A 20487-nucleotide genomic window follows, 5' to 3' on the forward strand; every position below is an offset into this window, starting at 1 on the left:
GAGAACACAAAACACTAACTTACCAAAGGAAGTGATTTATTTTAGCCTTGTTTGTGTAACAGTGTGTCTGCTTCCCCTGTGCCCAGCAGCCCAGGCAATTATCTTTTGCTTACCATTACAATCTACCACTAATGAAGACTATCATCTGACCAGTTTCTCATTCACTTCTTATGCTTAGCAAAAACATAACAGTTAAATTATTCCTGTCAAACAAAGTAATAACTGATCTAGAACTGTAACTAAGCTCTGCAAGGCTGGTTTCTACACCCTCTTTACTTCGCCAGTCAATAATGACCATTTTAGATTATCTTTCCTGCATTCTGTTTTTCCTGTCTTTCAGGAAATCTTTCAGTGATTCCTTATTTCCAAAATACTCAGTTCAAGCCGCCTGTTCATCTCGAAAGACCTTTGTTTTTCTTCTCTTGCTTCATTCTATCCATTCCCTGTTCACATCCTTAATCTGACAGTGGCTTTGTTTATAGTGAGAAAAATAAATTTTGGTTCTTCTCTGTACAGGAAAACAGTTTGCATCTACTTATTAGGCCATCCAAAAAAAAAGAAAAAAGAAAAAAGAAAAAAGAAAAGAAAAGAAAAGAAAAAAGAAAAGAAAAGAAAAGAAAAGAGAAAAGAAAAAAGAAAAGAAAAAAGAAAAGAAATACACAAATTCACAAAAAGAAATACACAAACGAACCTCCAACTATACTTGGGAACTTCTTCCAGGAAGAATAGTTTATATTCTTTTCAGTGCATATAATTTAGGAAGTGGTTTTAACTAAGTAAGGAAGAAAGCAATCCATATCCACAGGAAGGAGTTGTATATATTACATCCAGGCAAGCCACAGGGTGCCACACATTTTTACACACAGAAATGCCATGCAGTGCCTTGTGAGACAAAAAGCAGTGAACTACTGCTGACGCGTGTATTCATTTTCACACATCAGCATCTCTAGGTGTTCTTCCAAGCATGATTTTTCCCCCAGTGCCTCATTTTCTACACAACCTCTCCTACCATTTCCCCTTTGGCTTTCTTGGTTAACTTTAAGTAAGAATATTATCTATCTTTTTTTTTTTCTGTAATTCAAAATACTCTAAGAATACGGTGGCCTTTCCCCAAAATAAACAGCACTGACAATTATTGTGCACTATACTTTATTTGTTTCAGGATTCTCATCATAAATGTACAACTCACTGATCATTTTCCAACACAGTTGCAAATTATGATATAGTCTTCTACTACCGCCAAACATTTTTAGTTTAAGATATATTTACAGAAAGTTTTAAATTGCTGTTCCTAACAACATGATCGAGAACTTTCTACTAATGGCAGGATTACTTTGCTCTCACGAAAACAAGCAGAAAGTCATGATCTACTCACTAGCTGTGTTAAGAGTTGGCTGATCCTTAAAGGTCTTCATATGAGAGCTGCCATTGCATTTTCCTCTATGCCAGCAGTCCAGTAAACAGCACAACCCATACATACTGCTGCCCAAACAATGACCAGGGGAGCCTAGACTACAAACCTTATCAGACTTGTTTTCCTACATATAGAAAAAAATAAAGCATATGCACATATAAGAGACATGAATATTATAGGTTATTCAGGCTGCTCATGCACATTCATATCAAATGCTGATATTCGGGGCATGATCGGCACAGGTTAGCCAGATTCATTGTGACTTTCAAATGGATTTTGAATTAGAGTGAATGTATACAGATGAAAGTCTCTGGAAGTCCAGCTCGGATTGAATGAAGCTACAGGCTCCTTGTTTTCATTATCTATCAGTAGCACTTAGCCTCGTCAAAAACCTTGGTAGTAGCTGACAGCTTCCCCGCCAGTTGTCATATGTAATATGAATAATCATTTTGGCACATGCCTACATTAAGGACTGAACTGCAAAGAATGCATCCACAACAGCCTGGTGATATCTAGTGTCAGCATCCAATTGCTATTGAAGGAGAACTGGTGCTAGACAGGAAGAAGAGACTAGCAGGCTGCCAACTCCCCCAAAATACAAAAAGATTGCATAAATAGCAAGCTTTCTCCTCTTCCTCACCAAAGCTCAAATATAAAGCATAAGTCCATATGATTTTTAAACACATGGGAAGCAAACTGTAGCAGAATATGCCCTCAGCAAGTGTAAGCACAGAGGACTCACACGCTCAGATTTTTACAAAGCGCTCCTAATCTGCCTGTGTGGAGTAACTTCAGAACACTGCCATACGCAGGTGCCGACACAAAATGAACCAAGATTTCAGGAAAGCCTACTTTGCAGTGAACAGTTTGAAGGGCTAGCAAATATATTAACAAAGGGGTTTCCATACTGGCACTGAAACATCTCTCTGGCATAGCTAGGATAGGAAGCGCTGTGATAGTTCCATAGAGCAGCTTAATTTCAAAATCACTGAACTCTGAAGGCCTCAAATGAGTTCTCCCTTTCTGAAATTGAAAATAAAACTTCAAAAGCCAACTGCTCAAAAAGGTTCCCTAAATCTCCTGGGAATTACAGTGCAAAGTTTTATACAACTCTGACACCATCATACTCATAATTCTTCATTAAAATACAGCATTAGATACAAAAACCAGAACAACTTAAGTACGACCTTGCTTACCTTTATTCTCATCTTGAAAAAAACTGTATTTAAAAATCACCTTATTCCACTATAATGTAGAGAGACAAAGCACTAAATGTCCTAGACCATGAAGTACATTGATACTAAATGTTGAATTTGAGGGGTGTAGAACAAAAGTTTAAAGCAACTCTATCTACTGGGCTTTTTCAAAGGTTGGAATGTACCATGCATTATCCAAAAGCAAATAAGGTGATTGGCAATGGCAGACTATTTCTAGCAGCAGCATTTAAATACTGGTTTCAGCAAAACTTCAAAACCTTGTGAAGACAAGATACAACAGAGTATTAAGAAAGAAAGAAAAAACTCTTTAGTGAAAAAAGATTTTTCTCAGAAGAATCTAAGTAACGAAGTTAAGCTGTTACAAAGTTAAGAATCTAGCTAAGCAACGAAGTATAACCAGTCAAATCGAATAAAAGAAAAAAATACTGAAACTAAAAGCAGAGGAGGAAAAGGTCCTAGATGTGCAATTACTGTAAATACAAGCACAGTCTTCTCAGAGTACTTAGAGAGTGCCAAGCTCCTACAGTATATAACAGCCAACCACTATGATGTATTGTGTGTCAAATCGATCCGCTGCAAAGACATACATATGTGCCAAGGAGGGCAGAGCAAGGCTAAGGAGACACTGAGATCCAGCAACAACTGAAGTCAACAGAACTGAAGCACAGGAAGCAGACAGTAATCAATAGCATGGCCTGAAGTAGAGGAGCCTGTATTGACAGTCATATTGAAAGTATGTGGCTGTAATATCTAACTACCTTGTCTTGGAATGGCTTGTCATTTTATTTCTAGGAAAAAAGTACTATTTTTGAATGCAATTACTGTGACTAATGTGAATTGCTTCACTCCGATTCTCTTCTCTCAAGTCTTCACTGTTGATTCTGCAATTGACCTGAAAACTTTAAACCACAGAATTAAACCAGGAAAACCATGCTGGATAGGTTTCCAACCCCATCTGTGGGAACAAGCCTACTAGTATTTTGTTCCATCAAGATTCTGATAATGCAGCAATCACTGTATTATCCAAGTGCTTTCTGAACACCTGAATATCAACAACACTCCCACACAAACAAGAACATCTGTCCTTGCTCAGGTTAAAGGCCCATTTACCCTAATGTTCCAACTGTCATATTTCCAAACCGATATTTAGGAATGAGTATAAAAGGAGGACAAGTACATAATGACACTTGCCCAGAATTCTCTCTTAGCAATTTACATGTAGGGATTTCCTCAGCCAGAGGGGATGTCTTTTACTTCATCGCTTTTAATGGATTTTGAGTCACATCTAAGTCTATGTAAACTACTAACTGCTGTACATCCAGCAGCAGGGAGTTTCAGTGCTTAACAAGGTGGATGTTAAAAACAGTATCTTATTTTAAATTAAAACATGAGCACTGACAACAAATTTTCAATGCTGTACCGTTAGTCTGCCAGCATTCACTCTGTACTTGGAAAAAAATATGCACCTTTTCTTCCCAAATATTAAAGCTGTGTGACTGCACATGTGTTAAAGAAGCTACTTTTATTGTACAAATATATGAAGGCTTTGACAGCAGGAAGAATCCCAAATTTTTAACTATAACCTAGTACAAAGGCTGAACAAGATGAAATGATTGATATTCAGTCTCATTTACTATCTGACCCTTTGTTTAAATGCAATTCTGCTGTTACACTCTGACTTGCCTCAAGATGGTAGTGCTATCACACAAACCTTTTCCCTAGCTAAAATACACAACTGCACAGTATGAAGAAAGTCCAGCACCTTTTGTCATTCTCAACACAGAACTCAAACTGTTTCAGACAGCTGCTCTAAAATATTGTTAGCCTGTTTCTTCTCTAATTTACATTAATGTAAATGTAGAACAGTACAGCGTTCATAGTGCATTACTGCAGAAATGACATTCAATGAACTTGTTTTATTTTCCACCTCTCGTTCTACAGTTGTAACTTAGGCTTCCATAGGGCACATTACTAGAGGTGGGAAAATAATGGATGTTTCAGTTCTGCACCCAAACTGTCAAAAAACAGAGTGCTTTGGTTGACTTGTAAGAGAACTTAAGGGTGGGAGAAAGAAAAGGAGAGAAAATGGTGAGAAAAAACAAAAAAGCACCTTCTTGAGGCAGCCTGAAGTACATTGCTTACCCAAGAATGAAATACTTAACGCAAAAATACCACACAGAAATATTGAAAAATTTGCTATTTTGAGGAATTAGTGCAGGAATACTGAAATGTAAAGCTTTATTTAAAAATTGAGATTTCACTTTGAAAATGGTAATAATGAAAGACTAAACACCCTTATTTCTGACTGGAGATATTCACTAATTTTGATGTAAAGATACTAAACACTGCAGTTCTCCTTGCATTAGGGTGAGAGAGACCTTTTTATTTATAAGCAGGAATAATTGAGACAAGTTCTTCATTGGCTACAAGTCCCCTACTTACTACTTTTTTTACAAATACATAATCATATACAGATTAAATGCTATCATTTATTATCAGCTAATGCCACTGATCTGAGTGCATCTGAATTTACATTTTGCAGCTATTTGATCTGTTTTATTGGAATTTTTCTTTCTGTACATAATTGATTGATGTGCCAACAGAACATGGGCTTGTTCAGAAGGCTGTGGAAAGGCTCTCCAGAGAGGACTGCATGAGGACAAGAGCTTCCCCATGTTACATTATGAAGATGCAAGTTCCTCCCACTCCTTGTCATGATCCGGAATAAACCCACAAAGATGTCTGAATCTCCCAATAATAAAATGTAAAAGGTCTTAGTAAAAGCTAAAAAAAAAAATCCTCTTAGAGCTCTTCATAAAAAAGCTTAGTGTGTACAAGGCAGCATCCCAGAGTCTGATGGGAAATTTCTTTATAATGCTGCTAGAGAGACCATACAATTCCTTGTATGGCAGACTCCTCATCTTGTCTTCAAAACAGGTACTATGAGAGACTGATCTAAAGCCTACTCAAACCAGTGAACAGACCCACTTTGGATCAAGACCCTTGTGTGCTATCCATCTCAAGTAAAAGGACATTTTTTTTGTGTCAAAGATGATCTAATTTACAAACCCACAGCACTGACTCAAAATAAGAGAACCTTCTGTCTGGCCAAGGCATTCAGAAGAAAACTGCTTGCAAGAGATTCAGAATTGGCAAGAATTACCTTGGCATTCTCATCAGTTTTTTCAAGGCACGGAATTCTGATTGCTAGTTGTTTTATTTAACATAATCCTGTGTATGCTGCAAAAAAGTAGGCTTTAATGGAAAATTCAGCTAACTCATGACAGTCTACCTGTTATGCCTATTACACCGATACACAGCTAACATTCTTGTCAGTATAAGTATGACATTGACAACAGTTCTGCATAGGTAAAAAGTGGACAGACTACTTCAGGGATAAGTCTTCAATTCTTTCATAGCTTGAAAGAAGAATAGAAGTGATGAGCGAAAAAAAAGTACCAGGGCATGGGGCAGAACATGTACAATTTCTCCAAATTTCATAAAATTCTACCATGGTGGAAGGGAAAATTCCCTTTGCAAGAGCAAATTATCATAACAAAGAATAGACTCAAGTAATCCAATACAAAATACTTAGCAAAAAATAGTAAACTTGATTCTACGCCTTGAAAAAAGAAGAGCATGGATACCAGTGACTTCACTGGATGCTGAATAACTGAATTTTCTAGAGCTCCCAAACTTCTCTAATGAAAAACCAAAAATATGCCATAAATTTTCATAAAGATTTGCAGACTTGTGTATGATAAAGAATTGGGAAGCTGTTCCTTGTCTTGAGAAAGCAGCTGTGGGATCTAAATGGGTATTTTCTAAATTAGGAGAGAGGTCAGAAAAACATTACTTTTTAAGCATTTAAATGTCAGGGTTATTTCTTGAGAGTCACATCACACACAGATATAATACCCAGTCCTTCTCAGCGAGCCCACAGTCTGGAAGCAAAACCTACAAGATTAATTGTTATTTATTCCCAGGAGGCCTGGAGGAAGAGTCAAAATTCAGTTGTATCTGGCATTGTATCTGGCAGGTCAACAGCGAGGCACACCACAACAAAAAGCAGCCACAAGGTACAGATCTTAGTCATCCTTCCCCTAAAGCAGCTCTCCCCAGCAATTTTCATTACAACTCTGTTTTTGTATCAAATATACATGAACAGCAACTGCATCTGTCTGACAAACTCTTGTAGCCAATAGAAGAAGTGTGGCTTGTTCTCTGAGACTAACTCTTTTGCTATTGTGCAAAGCTTATAACTTAGTGTCCTTCCTGAACGCATAAAGAACTTCCTTGTATCACACCAAATGTCAGAAAAATTCCATGCTTCTATGGTGATATGTTTCTGTTTTCTTTCTATATTCTCCACAGCTCATAGGTGCTATGTTTTTTAAGGAGCTGTTCTTCAGCATTGCTGAAGGAAACAAGTCCTTCCCATCTGAAGGAGAGAGAGGAAGGGAACAGAACACATTATCTCTGTTACTTGCCTATATCTGTCAAGTTACATCTTTCGGTGATGTTTTGTTTGCTTGCATCTACTTTTTAAATTGAATTCTGAGTCATTGAGACTGTTATGTGAGTAGCTTCAGTTCAGCTGCACTTTCTTTTTTTCCTAAAGGACAGAATATAATGGTCCAGTAAGAACCAAAAAGGTAATTTTATTTACTGTTCTTCTTAACATCTGCCCAGAAAGTCTTCTTAACATGACTCTGTGTTTAAAAAAAATGATTTGAGAGTTAGTTACTGCTGCAAGCATTTCCCATAATACAAATTTCATCTTTTCAGACCATGTATGGTTTAAGTGGATTCTTTCAGAAAGCATCTGATTTACAGATTTACAGATGTCTCTCAATTAATGCAATAACAAGCAGAACTCTGATCTCCCATGTTTTTGTTACTTGTCTGGAAGGCTCTCCGCAGAGGACTGCACGAAGGGGAGAGCTTCCCCATGTTACATCACAAGGACACAAGCTCTTTCCACTTCCTGTCATGGTGCAAAAATGGCTGTTCCTTCGCATGCAAGGCCCTGTTGGAAGCTACTCTCTAGCTGTTATACACCACTCCTGGCTGTGCCATTTAGGGTTTCTGTGTCAGAAAGAGGCCAGGACACTGTAGTGGAAGAACATGAGCTAATACTCCAATGAATACATGAAGCAGGAGACTTGATATCTATTTAATTACATTACTGAATCAGAGCATCTATGGAGGCTCAGAGCCTGAACAATGAGATCGTTGTTTGAAGGTCTGCTATCACAGAACTACTGGAGAAGAATGAAAGAAGATTGACACTATTCTTCTTTACTGATCACAATTACGGTGTCTGATGCTCTGACCACAGACTATAATAAAAACTAGAATGAATATTACCTTCTCCATGATTCCTCTCTGAAAGAAAGAGATAGATACCTTCTTTAGTAAAGCATTTGCACCTATAGATCCTGAGCAAGACTCTATAGCCTTGCATGAGGCCTCTCACAAAAAAAACGTAAAATTTCCCATCTTTGTAATTTCTCTAATGGTTAAATCAGCTTTGATCTGACTGATTTGAATCCTATTCCATGGCATAAATTTCTACTCACTGCAATTGCACAGGTGCCTATACAAGTCTTCCTAATTCCATTATCGGCATCATGGGATTAGAAGTTTTGTCCATAGCACATATATTTTTCTCTGAATTGTAAGGCGAGCAAGCGGAGAAAGACCTGGGAGTCCTGGTGGACAACAAGCTAACCAAAAGCCAGCAATGTGCCCTTGTGGCCAAGAAGGCCAATGCTATCCTAGGTTGCATTAGGAAGAGTGCTGCCAGTAGGTCAAGGGAGGTGATCCTCCCCCTCTATTCAGCCTTGGTGAGGCCACACCTGGAGTACTGTGTCCAATTCTGGGCTCCCCAGTACAAGAGAGACATGGCGCTACTGGAGAGGGTCCAGCGTAGAGCTATGAAGGTGACTGGGGGACTGGAGCATCTCTCCTATGAGGAAAGGCTGAGAGAGCTGGGCCTGTTCAGCCTGGAGAAGAGAAGACTGAGAGGGGTTCTTATCAATGTCTACAAATGTCTAAAGGGACGGTGTCAAGAGAATGGGGCCAGACTCTTTTCAGTGGTGCCCAGTGACAGGACAAGAGGCAACGGGCACAAACTGAAACACAGGCAGTTCCATCTGAATATGAATCTGAATTCTTTACTGTGAGGGTGACAGAGCACTGGAAGAGGTTGCCCAGAGAGCTTGTGGAGTCTCCTTCTCTGGAGATATTCAAAACCCACCTGGACATGATCCTCTGCAACATGCTCTAGGTGACCCTGCTTGAGCAGGGGGACTGGAATAGATGATCTCCAGAGCTCCTTTCCAACCTCAACCATTCTGTGAGCACCATTTGCACTTGATTATGCAGCTGACTGATCTAAGAAATACACTCTATTCTCCAACCTGGAAACCAAAGCCAACCATTCACAGGTGCAAAATAAAGTGCCCTCTGCAAAATTAATATAAAAACTTTCTTGAGCTCTGCTTGCATATCTCTCCAGAATGCTATGATTTTGCCCACTGGAAGCCTTAGTATAAACTTCCTGTGGCTGCAAGCCTTGCCTTCAGCCAAGTCAACAACAGCACTTCTCAGTCATTTTTGATTTTAAACAATATGCAAGTGTGTCATCTCTAATGGTCATTTAATTAGCAGACAGGTTTAAATTTCAGTGTTCTTACATACTAAAATTAGCAAAGATTACAGAATATCTATGTTCATATTTTTTCTTATGGGAAGCTAGCTAGTTTTGGTTTGCATATATGCTTTAAATAATTCTACTGCATATGTGTATGCATTCTAAAAATTCTTGTGCAATTACAAAAAATTGTTTAAATGTATGTTATATCCTAAATTTGTTTTTAACAAATTAATAAAAATGACAGTGTTATTTGCACTTACAGGAGTGCATCATTTCTGTAACTTTAATCTTTAAACTAATCCAGCTCTCATTCTTTTTCTTTGCATGTGTTGCATATTAATCATATTATTTTAGGCTCCACTTTATAGCTTCATGGAAACTACACAAACTACTTTAGTATTCTTTAGTCTTTCACAAGTGAGACTGGGAACTGAGGAATAATCAGTAATGGTTATCTGCCTTTCCTATTTAAAAACAATAATGATGTTCACTCATCCTGAACAAGGCCTTTAATTAATCATTGTAGTAACGCAGGCTGAGGTCCCAGTGTTACCATCACTGATGTATAACAGTAATATAAACTCCTGCTTAAATGCTTTTGTTCTGTGAAATAAATCTGTACAACTATTTCCAATAATTCAGTAAGATTAAAGTATAGCCTCATTATTACATTTATCACAGTATTTTCAAACAGTTGTTACTTATTTTTACCATGTGATGGCTAACAATTATACCATATTTAGAGAAAGTTTTACCAGGCAGTGGTAAAACAAACAAACAAACAAACACATTCTTACCTTTACAGGTCAGTTCCTCCTTATATATGATTTGTCACTCAATTTTACAACAGGTAACTAAATTCCACAAAGTATAGTATAACCCCAGGGTTTTTTTTTTTATGATTACTCTGTTTTAATGGCTAGCAGGAGCAGTACAAAGCCACTTGTATTACCTCAAAGACTAGTACTCCTATTGACTGAAATATAATGTTCATCTTCTATTTGGAGATGTTCATCTTCTACTAGATAATAGCCTAATTAGATTAAAAGCTATCCAGTGCACGATCTTTTTCCAAGTGAATAATTTAAGTGAAATGACTAGTTAAATTCTTAAGGGAACGACATAGCTATTTATGATGATAATTTGGAGTTCCCATCAAAGTGGCCATGCACATATCTCTTTCTACTGTCAGACTTCCATATATCCCCTTAGGTTGGAAACATTGTAGAAGTAAGGACTGTGCAGATGAATTCTCCAAAGAGCAAGAATCAGCTGCGCAGGGACTGAACAAACTACAATTTCTAATGGAGAATGAAAACAAAAGCCAAAGAAAATATTTTTCTCCAGTAGTCTGAAATGTAGAAGGGCTACATTTCATCTTGATACACTACGCTATATACACTGTCATACTCAGAAAGGCAATGAATTATACATAGCCACTGTTACTTTCTGACACCTATTTATCTGGACTCCAGGGTATATCCTGTCAGGATTTGTTACTTTTTTACTCAAGCTCTACCATGACTTTATCTACCACATCTACCCAAAAAATACAAATAAGTTTGGATAGTATTAGCTTTGCTTTCCATCCTAAATTGCCGAGAGTTCTTATGCAACATTAAGGTACTGCCAACAGGAGAGTGAGTCAGCAAGGCAGAGAGACTTCTGTGCTCAAATTAAAATGCAAAAAAGCTGTAGAAAGTTGGCTTTATATGTGACATGGACTTCCAGAGACAGATACTGTGTCCTGCATTCCATGCGATAGTGGACAAATCTCTCAAGCTCTGAGCTTTCATTTGCAACTTAATAAATGGGGATGCTGACCATTCCCTACAAAGATCATTACGTCACATACACACGTATTAATCAGTGGTTGTTAATCACCTTGAGAGTACAGAAATCAAAACCGTAAGTATTTGTCTAGATGGTAGAAACCATGTACCAAGCTTTCTGTGTGAAAATTGAATCTGACTTTTAATGAGATGGTTTGGATAGGTGGTCTGGTTTTCAACTTAAAAACACTGAGAAACACGTTCCAAGTATATTTTTGTCCTTTTAATTAGAGCTTTTTTTCATTTTCCCAATCCCTTTCAATGATCCTCTAATATTTTTACAGCAATGCCTTTTGAGGGGGCAGGCACAAAGTGTGGCAGATACACTGAACAAGGGGATATCAAAGAATGAATTTTCCCTGTCGTTTTAACCACATGAAAGCTCTCCAAATGTATTCCCTTGCTCCTCTTAGTGGTTTGTATAATAAGATCAGTAGAAGTGAACACTAACATTTCCTTGTTCCATTTGCAGCTGCTAGTAGCTGAAGGATAACTGTGCTATGGTAATGATTCTATTTGAAAAGGGAGTATTTGCTACTGCATTCTTTCTTCTTACTCTTTTTTAATGTTCTGACAGTATTCTCAGTTTTGGGGAGGGAAAGGAAGGAAAGAGAAGAGTACTAGAGAAACGGATAATGCTGCCTCAAAAATTTAAAATCTAAAGAGAGAAAAAGAGGACAAAACTAACTCAAGGTCTCAGAGGACAGAGAGGATTTTATGATGGGGTAGGCAGGAAGGAAAGCGTGTTGGCTGCTTATCAGTCAAAGTGATATCCAGAGCTGAGATGTCCAAGATAACTTATGTCAAGCTTCAGAACTACAGTGGAGCTCTGAGAGCATGGAAGGGTACAGGGTACAGGGTGTATTTACTGGAGCACACTGTAAAATTGCAGCTGCCCTCTCTTGGATTCTCAGCTACTATCACAGTGTGGTACTGCCCTGTGCTGAGTGAAGCTGCATGAATTTGCTAAAGCTCTTTGAACTGTAAAGAGTTGCTCACAGTTATATTACAATAAAAGTTTGTGGGGGAAGAGATTTAAAATGAGAATGGTGCATGCTTGTATACTGAGAAAGGAAATGTTCATCAGTGAGGGAAACTGAAATCCAAAAGTGAGCATGTCTACATAGCAAGCGAAGGTGGAACTGCGGCATAAGGTAGGTATACTTTGCTGCCTTTTTTAAATCCATATAGCCTTGAAAACATGGCTTTCAGTTCTTATCACATTTACTTAATATAAAGAAACTCCAAACTTCAATATTTTAAAGTAGAGAGTGAGTGTGTTGGTCTATTTTTAGGAAGATTAATTTTTGAATTAGGACCCAATATTTATGCTATTTTACCATACCTCTCACCTGTCTCAAATTAACATGCCAATCCAATACTCCCCTACTATTCCATCTTCCCCCTATAGCACTCTTCTTCCCACTAGCCCCTTCTTCTTCTGTCTGCTCTTGAATGTTCAGACTACAGGTTCTGATAATGGGTGAGTTCCTGCAGAAACAGCAAAATGCAACTTGCCTGTTTCTGAGGCAGTGGTTCTTGTGATAGCAGAAGATGGGAGCTTCTGTGTGTAGAGATCTGCAGCATCTTGCCACTCTCCAGGGTAATAGTCACAGCTTTTGCTCAGTTCGCAATACCAGCTTAACTGCAACATTTCCTTACACTTTAACACTGAAGTATGGTGACATGCAACTATGAACACACAGTATCTTTCATGGTTTTCTCAGGGAAAGGGGTTAGGAATTGGTTGTAGATTTGATTAAATGCAGTATTTAAGCCCTCTCCCCACAATCCACATATCTATAGTTTAATTTAGACTACAGTCAGTGCACAGGCCCAGTTACCTCCCATATCTGAGTGTATGTATGTCCCACTTTCTTTCCTGGAGTAGACTGTCTTGTGCCTACATGCTTGTCCTCCTCCCAAACATTCCTGACATGCCCAGTGTTCTCCCTACTATAACCTATATAAGAAGAGCCTTTCACATCATAGATTTCCAAATAAAAAAATGATTTGTTTCAGATATGTTTCAGAGATAAAGCTATCATAATTTATCAATAATACTCTGTAAAAAAAGGGTCTTGAAACCTGACATATAATTGGATTTATTTGCTATGCCCCATACAAACATTGCTTTCACAACACTCCAGTCTACAGTAGCTTATGCTTATTCACAGCTAGGAAATGGTCATGCAAGAATCAACCACCCTCCTAGACAAGATGGAAACAGCCTTCCTCAGAGGAGACATTTTATTATATGTGGATTTTTATGGAAAAGACTAAATACTTGGGTTTTCCTTTTGTCAAGTCCTGGCAGATAAGCAGTAAGAATGATTTTATTTTTAAAAAGATTTTCTTCTTTTCCAGTCAAATTAGACAGAGGTGGGAGAGGGTCCCTTTAACATTTTATTTTTTCTTGCAATATACATTATATACCTAACTTCCATTTATGTGCTGACAGTCTTATCACCATTCTAGGTCAGCACAGTTATTAGTATCTCTTTAGGGAACAGTACGGCTTAATCTGAAGAAGAGTATTATTAGAGCTGTTTGAAAAATTTACTTTTTGATTCAGCCACTGAACCAGGCAATAAAAACTGATAAAAATTATGCAGATCGAATTAGAACTAAAACTTGTCACTTCTTCCTCACGAAATCCAGAACTTAAGAAGTTCCATTTATTTTGATGTGCAACCTCATATGAGATGCTTTGTCTCAGGGACTACTTTGAAAAGCAAAGGAAAAAGAGAGGTTATATTCTCAAACTACTGGTTAAAGAAATACTGGTTGCATTTTACCCTTGGCTCAAAACTTAGTCTGAGGAAGAGAAAGAGAAAAGACTGAGCCCAAACTACCACCTTTACGAAACTGTCAATCTCATCTCCTTTTTCTCTGCCTTACTGATTAATTATTTTAACTGTGAAAGTGTTTCAGCACGAGAGATTGAGAGAAGCTCACCTATGCATGCTTAGTATATGATTCACCGAACAGGCTGGAAAAAACAGGGAACATGGCTTATACATATGGGCTCAGTGTCTGAGACAACACTAAAATCTCACACCCAGCACTAACTGGGACATTCAAGTGGCAAGATTACGCTTTAATTTTCTTCCTGTCACTTGAGTGAATGGTCAGTCCCCTAAGTGATCAATTGAGACTACTGCTTTTTAAATTAAACTGAAAAAAGATTACACCAACTATTACTATTGAGCCTTATTATTCAGACCTACAGACATAAGCATATTTTCAATGTGAAAGGACTTTTAGTATCATTGTTATTAACACTCTAACCTCAATCTCCATATTTATCTGGTTATTGCTACATGCTTTCACATCAGGCTTGTAAAGACTCACTTGGCACATCCTTGTTTGGTGAACTCTGCCTTGCTGCCATGTAACTTGTTAAATCAAAAATCATGTAGTTGGAACAACTGATTTGGCTGAAGTCTGCATGTTGTTGGGATTGACTAAATTAGGAAGAAAATCCAGCCTAAAACAAGGAGAAGGATGGCCTTGTAAAAAGACTGGAAAGAAGAACTACACTGACTTCAGACAAATGCACTGACATGTAATAGTTACTAACAACTAAGATTTGCCATCCAAATAAGTATAAATGTCAAACAATGGAAAGAGATCTTCTGGTCTGTCTGCCTCAACAGGTTAACTTTTCAGAACAAGACTAGCATCTAAGCATAACCTACTGTGATGGTGTTGAAATACCAGCTTGTGACATTCAGTGACCTTCCTTTCCCAAGAAATCTCTCTCTTTAAATCTCCTTTAACATCAGAGAAACAAGGCTTTTAGGAACTTTACTAATTCTGAGTATGTGCTAAGTGATACGGGACTGCTGTAACATACGAGAAAAGCCCAATGACAAAAAACTTGAAATGGGATCTCAGAAGAGATACACTGCTGTGTGCGCTACTTGTGTCAACAGAGGCAAGATCAAGCAACAGAATTAGAAAACACATACACTTCTCACCTTTGGTCAGAGAAAAATACCAGATTCTGGCGAGAGGCAGTATTCTAGTTCTAATATTTTTGGTGGATTTGCTGTTGTTGTTAAACATGAATGTGCCAGCAGTTGCTAGTGAACATAGAATAGAAAAAACTTTTCCCTATTATTATTTGTAAACGTTTGATGCACTGTCATTTTACAGTCACCATAAAAAATGGATCAAACATTGAAATAGTTGCTTTGTTTGCCAGGCAGAGAACAATGCCAACTGTCAGCATTTGAATTATTATTGAACCATTTGATATGTGTACAAAAAAGACTATGTATTGTTGATTTGCCTTGTATTGCATCAGCAAATAGAATTACTTAATAGGATTGATCTAGTAATACAGTGAATTGTATAGTAATATAGTGAGTGGTATAGCAGTATAGTGACCATAGTGAGCTATACTGCACACTTCTATGTCAGTAACAATTTTTGTACATTGCCTCTCTTTGTACTTTACAAGGGTAACCATAATATAATATTAAAAATAAAAATAAAACTTTAAAGGCATTTTAGTTTAAGTATTTTATATGGTATATTTCAAAAATATCATTAAGCTTAACCAATGATGGTACAACAAAACTCCAGTGAATCACATGCTAAGAAGTATTTTTAATTATTGATTATTAATGTTACATAAACACTGAATATATATATATTTTTTTTTCCTCTCCTCTTATTTATGCAATCTAGTTAAAAAAGATGGCTCAGCTGAATTCATGGCAGAGATCATTATTTTGCTTAGTCTGATTCCTACACCCAGAAGTAAACAGAGTGAAAACAGACTCTCAGACTTCCAGTTCTAGGAAGTAGAGATCTTTTTAGGTGCAGGCACTAAAGAAAAAAAAAAAAAGAAAAAATATTTCCTTGCAAAGACAACAGCACAGGACCAAGATGAAGAGGAGGAGTGTGAAGCAACTGAAGTGACTGGCCAACACTAAAGGTAAGCTGTGTGTAAGGCAGAGGGGTTGAAATTATGATTCTAGAAAGTGTCTATTTCTTACCTTGTGATCCTTTGGAGTACAGAATCTTGCTTCTTAAGTTAGTTACTGATAATATAAAGCTCTGCAAATTAGCTGGCCATTTGCTCAATGATGTATTTGGAAAACCCGATTCCCTCCTGACATTTCTTCCTTCCCGGCACGAGTAAAAATTAAAGTTGCTTGGCAGTAAATGGGCATAACCCAGAGGTAGGCTACAGAGATGTCGCATACTGCCAAGACTATCCAATCACAGTTGTATTTTTAAGTTGATGCACCTCCTGCTCTGAAATGAATCTTGCTGAGCATGAAAGAAGTTAAAGAAAGTTCTGACAACTGCTAGCGACAAGTGTCAGGCTAGCATACCATCATTCTTAAAGGAAGCCTCTCTGGATAAACTCTCCAGAGCTTGAGTGAGCTTAATTGTGTGCTATTACACTTATTTTACAGAAGGCGAGCCAAATAGTATATCTCTGTCAACATTACTGTTCCTTCACATTGCATTTCTTTGAGATTAACGCAAACACGCTCTGAAGATTTATTGTACCTGCTTTCTCAGTTTTCTCAATTCTCTGCTGTTTTTTAAGCCATAGTCTGATTTTTCAGAAGTATTCTTGGTACAGGAACTCCCCTATTATCCTTTTCTAGGGATATTCTTTGGGTGTAGGGGGCAAAGAAAGGAAGGAAATAGATCAGTTCAACAGGGCTTTACACTGTCTTTTCTAAACAAGCCTCTAAAGCAGTACATTTCTTAATAGCAGATAGATGATACTGATTTCCACTGCTAGTAACTGCACATCAACTCATTCATTCTATCATATTATTCTGAGCTAATCTTTACAGCATCCTTCTGTCTCACACAGCACTTCTACTCTAATCCTTACCCACACCCAGCCTTCTTATGGTAAGTTCCAAGTTGAACAGAAACCTGAGCTGAAAGGGTCCTCTATTTTTCCTATATTTCTGCGATGCACTCTACAGTTCGAGAAAGGTATAATAAAAATAAATGAATAACGGTATACTATTTGTTTCTTCCAGTTGAAAGAAGTAGCTCGTTTTATTACCTTGTCCAATCTTCATGACATGAAATATTCACTGTATGGCAGCTATCTACGTATTTGGAGTTTCTTGAGATCATTCACTTAAGGTCCAGTGGAGCAAATTCTGGTCTCAATTAACTTGATCTGTCCAGCTTTATGCTCAGTGACCTGAGGCTCCATGAGTTTACTGACTGGCAGAATTTATTACATGAGTATTAACTGAGTACATGTCAAAGAAACCAAATTTTCCAGGAGGCAGTAGACAATGAAAGGAAGATATTTGTTAACAGCGTTTCTGGAATAAAATACAGGAAAAAAATAAAGTTTAAGGGGGCAATACAGTAAATTTAATAATATCATTAGTCACTGAAAGGTGCATAGTATTTATGATACAAAATATATTTTGGAAAATTGACCAAATCCATGACTGACCTGACCTTATTTACTTTTGCTACAACATGCTAAAGCTCTAAGTAATGGAAAATTAAGGCATACTTGGACTTGTTTTGTTTCAAAGTGAAACTCTGAAAAATGTCTTGTAAAGAATGTTTGTTCCCAGTAGGTGCATGTGTATGTGTGCCAACTGATTGAGTGTTTTTTATGTATCTCAGTGGTTTTAACATTTAATTTTCAACCACATAAATGGTTCATCTGACTTAGCTGACAGAAAAGTACAAAGCAGCCTATTCCTTTAAAAGAAAGTGAGTTTTGAAGCCTGCTCTTGAATGGCAAGTAGTAGTAAAATATCAAGTGGTTACAACATGAAATGTGTAAACTGAATTAGGTGTCACACGCGATGTGAAGTCAAATCCTCATCAAATTCACGCACAGACACTATAGTGCTTCACAGTTCTTTTAAAAAATATGAAATCTCTATTCCCATGCCATGGATACAAACAAGTAAGAAATAACGTCATAATAACTGCCACATGAATGACCTTATTTAATACCATTAATGCCTTATTTCATATGGAATCTATCAACGTTGGAGCAAAACTTAAAGAAAGATTCATGAAACACATAATGGGGAAGCCTTTGATGCCAAATCTGATTACTCCTTACCTTGTTCAGGTGTGCCCACCGATTTTTTTTTCCTTGCTGCTTTATCTAACCTCAAATGTAAAAAAATGGCTGAAAAAGAAAGGAAAAGAGAGAGGCTGGGGAAGTGAGGGGGTGATATAAAGAACTACCCTTTTGCAGCAGCTAAATTACTAGATTATAGACAAAATCTAAGTTGAACAATAACTTATCATTCTACCCTTCAGATTACTTACTGCTTAGTCATGACTCTCCAAAATGACAAAGAACTAAGGAAAGCGACCCTTTACCTAATTTGATCATGTCCTCTTACTTACTTCCAGTTTCCCATCATTACTGAAGATGCAGTGATGCTACCTCTAGGATACCTTTAAGATGCGTAACATTAATACTTTATTTCGTGGCCTCTGCTGGTCTTCAGGACCACAAAGGATTTCACAGTTCCATTGCTTAATGGTTACAATAGTCAGGATTCATGCAGCTAGCAGCATCACATAGATTAAAACCTAATACCCTTAACCAACTACTCTTTAGTCACTGCAGGATTGTCTGTTTGCTGGATTATGCAGAGAGTCCTAGCACTCTCTGATTCTGTTCTCAATTTCCTGTATAATCTTACACTAACTAAATCATCTTTCCTCACTCGAAGTTGGGCAATATGTGTTCTTTGAATCTTCAGTGTAGCACTCATCCATTTCTCCAAACTATACTTGGCCCAACAGGAGTTGGGCTGGAGAGAATTACAAGTATTTGTAAGCAATTCCAAGGTTAAGGTTGCACAAAGCTGTAAAACTCTTTGTTTTCCATACTGCTAAATGGGATAATTTCTGCCAAAATGTCACTGTCAGAAACTTTTAAGCAAATGCCTGTTAGAATGGGAGGGGCTAACGTGACTTTCCAGTAGCAATGTATTTTTGCACTTAGTGTGCACATCAGTATACTTTCCATTTGTGTGAACTAGTAATAAGTATAAAATTTAGGATGGTAAAACTAAACAAATAATTAATGTTCTGAGAACTTCTAGAAAATAAAGTAGGAAATTTAATGCTTTTTTCATCAACTGGGTTGTTGTTCTTCACCTGTCTTCTTCTCGGAAATGGAAGACTATATACTTCACTAAGGCGTTATTATACAGCTTTGGAAAAAACTACAACAATAAACATGCCTAGGCATGAAGTAGCAGTCTTTGCAGGGGCCACTGTGTACAGTGTTTCGGGGTTTGTTGGGGACAATATATAGGAACAGCCATAGTGAAAAAAATGATGAGGTTAGTTCTTAATTTTACTGTTGCAACCAGCACCTGTATAAGCTGCCAGTTTTTGCTAGTTACAAAAACAGAGACGGGCTTGTATGTCTTGTATTTTCTACTGCCTGAAAGTGCTAAGGGGAATGGAATCTGACATGGGTCATGAAAACCAGTGATTAAAATCCATTGTGATACATTCTGTAGACTATAGTAAATTCATTCGTTGGTTCAGAATAGAAATCTCACCAAGAATTTGTTTTCACTTACTTTAGTGCAGTGTTTCTCAAACGAAACATTTTAAGTTCCTTTAAGGAAATCCTTAGTATCTTCTGTGGAAAATAAAGTGGAAAATAAGATAACAACTATTTTTAATTAATCAACCTTCATTAGAATATTGAAGACACTTAACATTCTATAGGCAGCAATACCTTGGAGAATCCTCAATATTTAGGAGTCACCCAAAAGATGAATTAATATACAACTGTTCGAAACAGAGTAGTACAAAAGCCTTTTCCACTTTTTCTTTTAAAAAAGGGGTCAGTAATTTTAACTTCTAGAAAGAATGTACACATGATATTTGGTGCATACATTCATCCAAAATTTGATTACAAATATAACATTTCTCAGCATCTGCATAGTCTTACTATGTCTGTATTTTCACTTTCATGTTTATTGCCATTTTAAAGATAAAATAAAAACCCTACTCCCTCACTTCCAACTAAAACAACATAGTTCTGCTATTCATGTTAGACTTTTTCTTGTAATTAATTGACTGCATGTAATGTATTAGAAACATAAATTGTATAAAAAATTCAGCATATGCTGAAGACATGGTCTGCCATTTCCCTATCTAGGACAGATCTGGTTTGTTCAAATCCACTGGATAACAAGGAGGATGGAGTGTTGATGGGAGTGTTCCCTAAGCAGTTTTCTAACACTTACCCTCACTTTTTCCTGATGCAAATGAGAAAGTAAAATACAAGGCAGTGTATCCTAAGTAAACTGCTATTTCAGTAATATAACCATTATACTTTACATTTTTATGGAGCTTTTA

The 20487-nt window shown here is 37.2% G+C and overlaps 1 long non-coding RNA gene across 1 annotated transcript; it reads right to left on the reverse strand.

Annotated features, from left to right (window-relative positions):
• Positions 1-15710: 15710 nt before the first annotated feature.
• LOC112987661 (uncharacterized) lies at positions 15711-19757 on the reverse strand. Its single transcript, XR_003260337.2, has 3 exons — positions 19701-19757; positions 18212-18280; positions 15711-17444 (listed from the first exon to the last, which is right to left on the reverse strand). It is a non-coding gene; the product is annotated as an uncharacterized LOC112987661 (long non-coding RNA).
• Between the last annotated feature and the right edge of the window lie 730 nt (positions 19758-20487).

Source organism: Dromaius novaehollandiae, chromosome 13 (assembly GCF_036370855.1).
Source record: "Dromaius novaehollandiae isolate bDroNov1 chromosome 13, bDroNov1.hap1, whole genome shotgun sequence".
NCBI lineage: Eukaryota > Metazoa > Chordata > Aves > Casuariiformes > Dromaiidae > Dromaius > Dromaius novaehollandiae.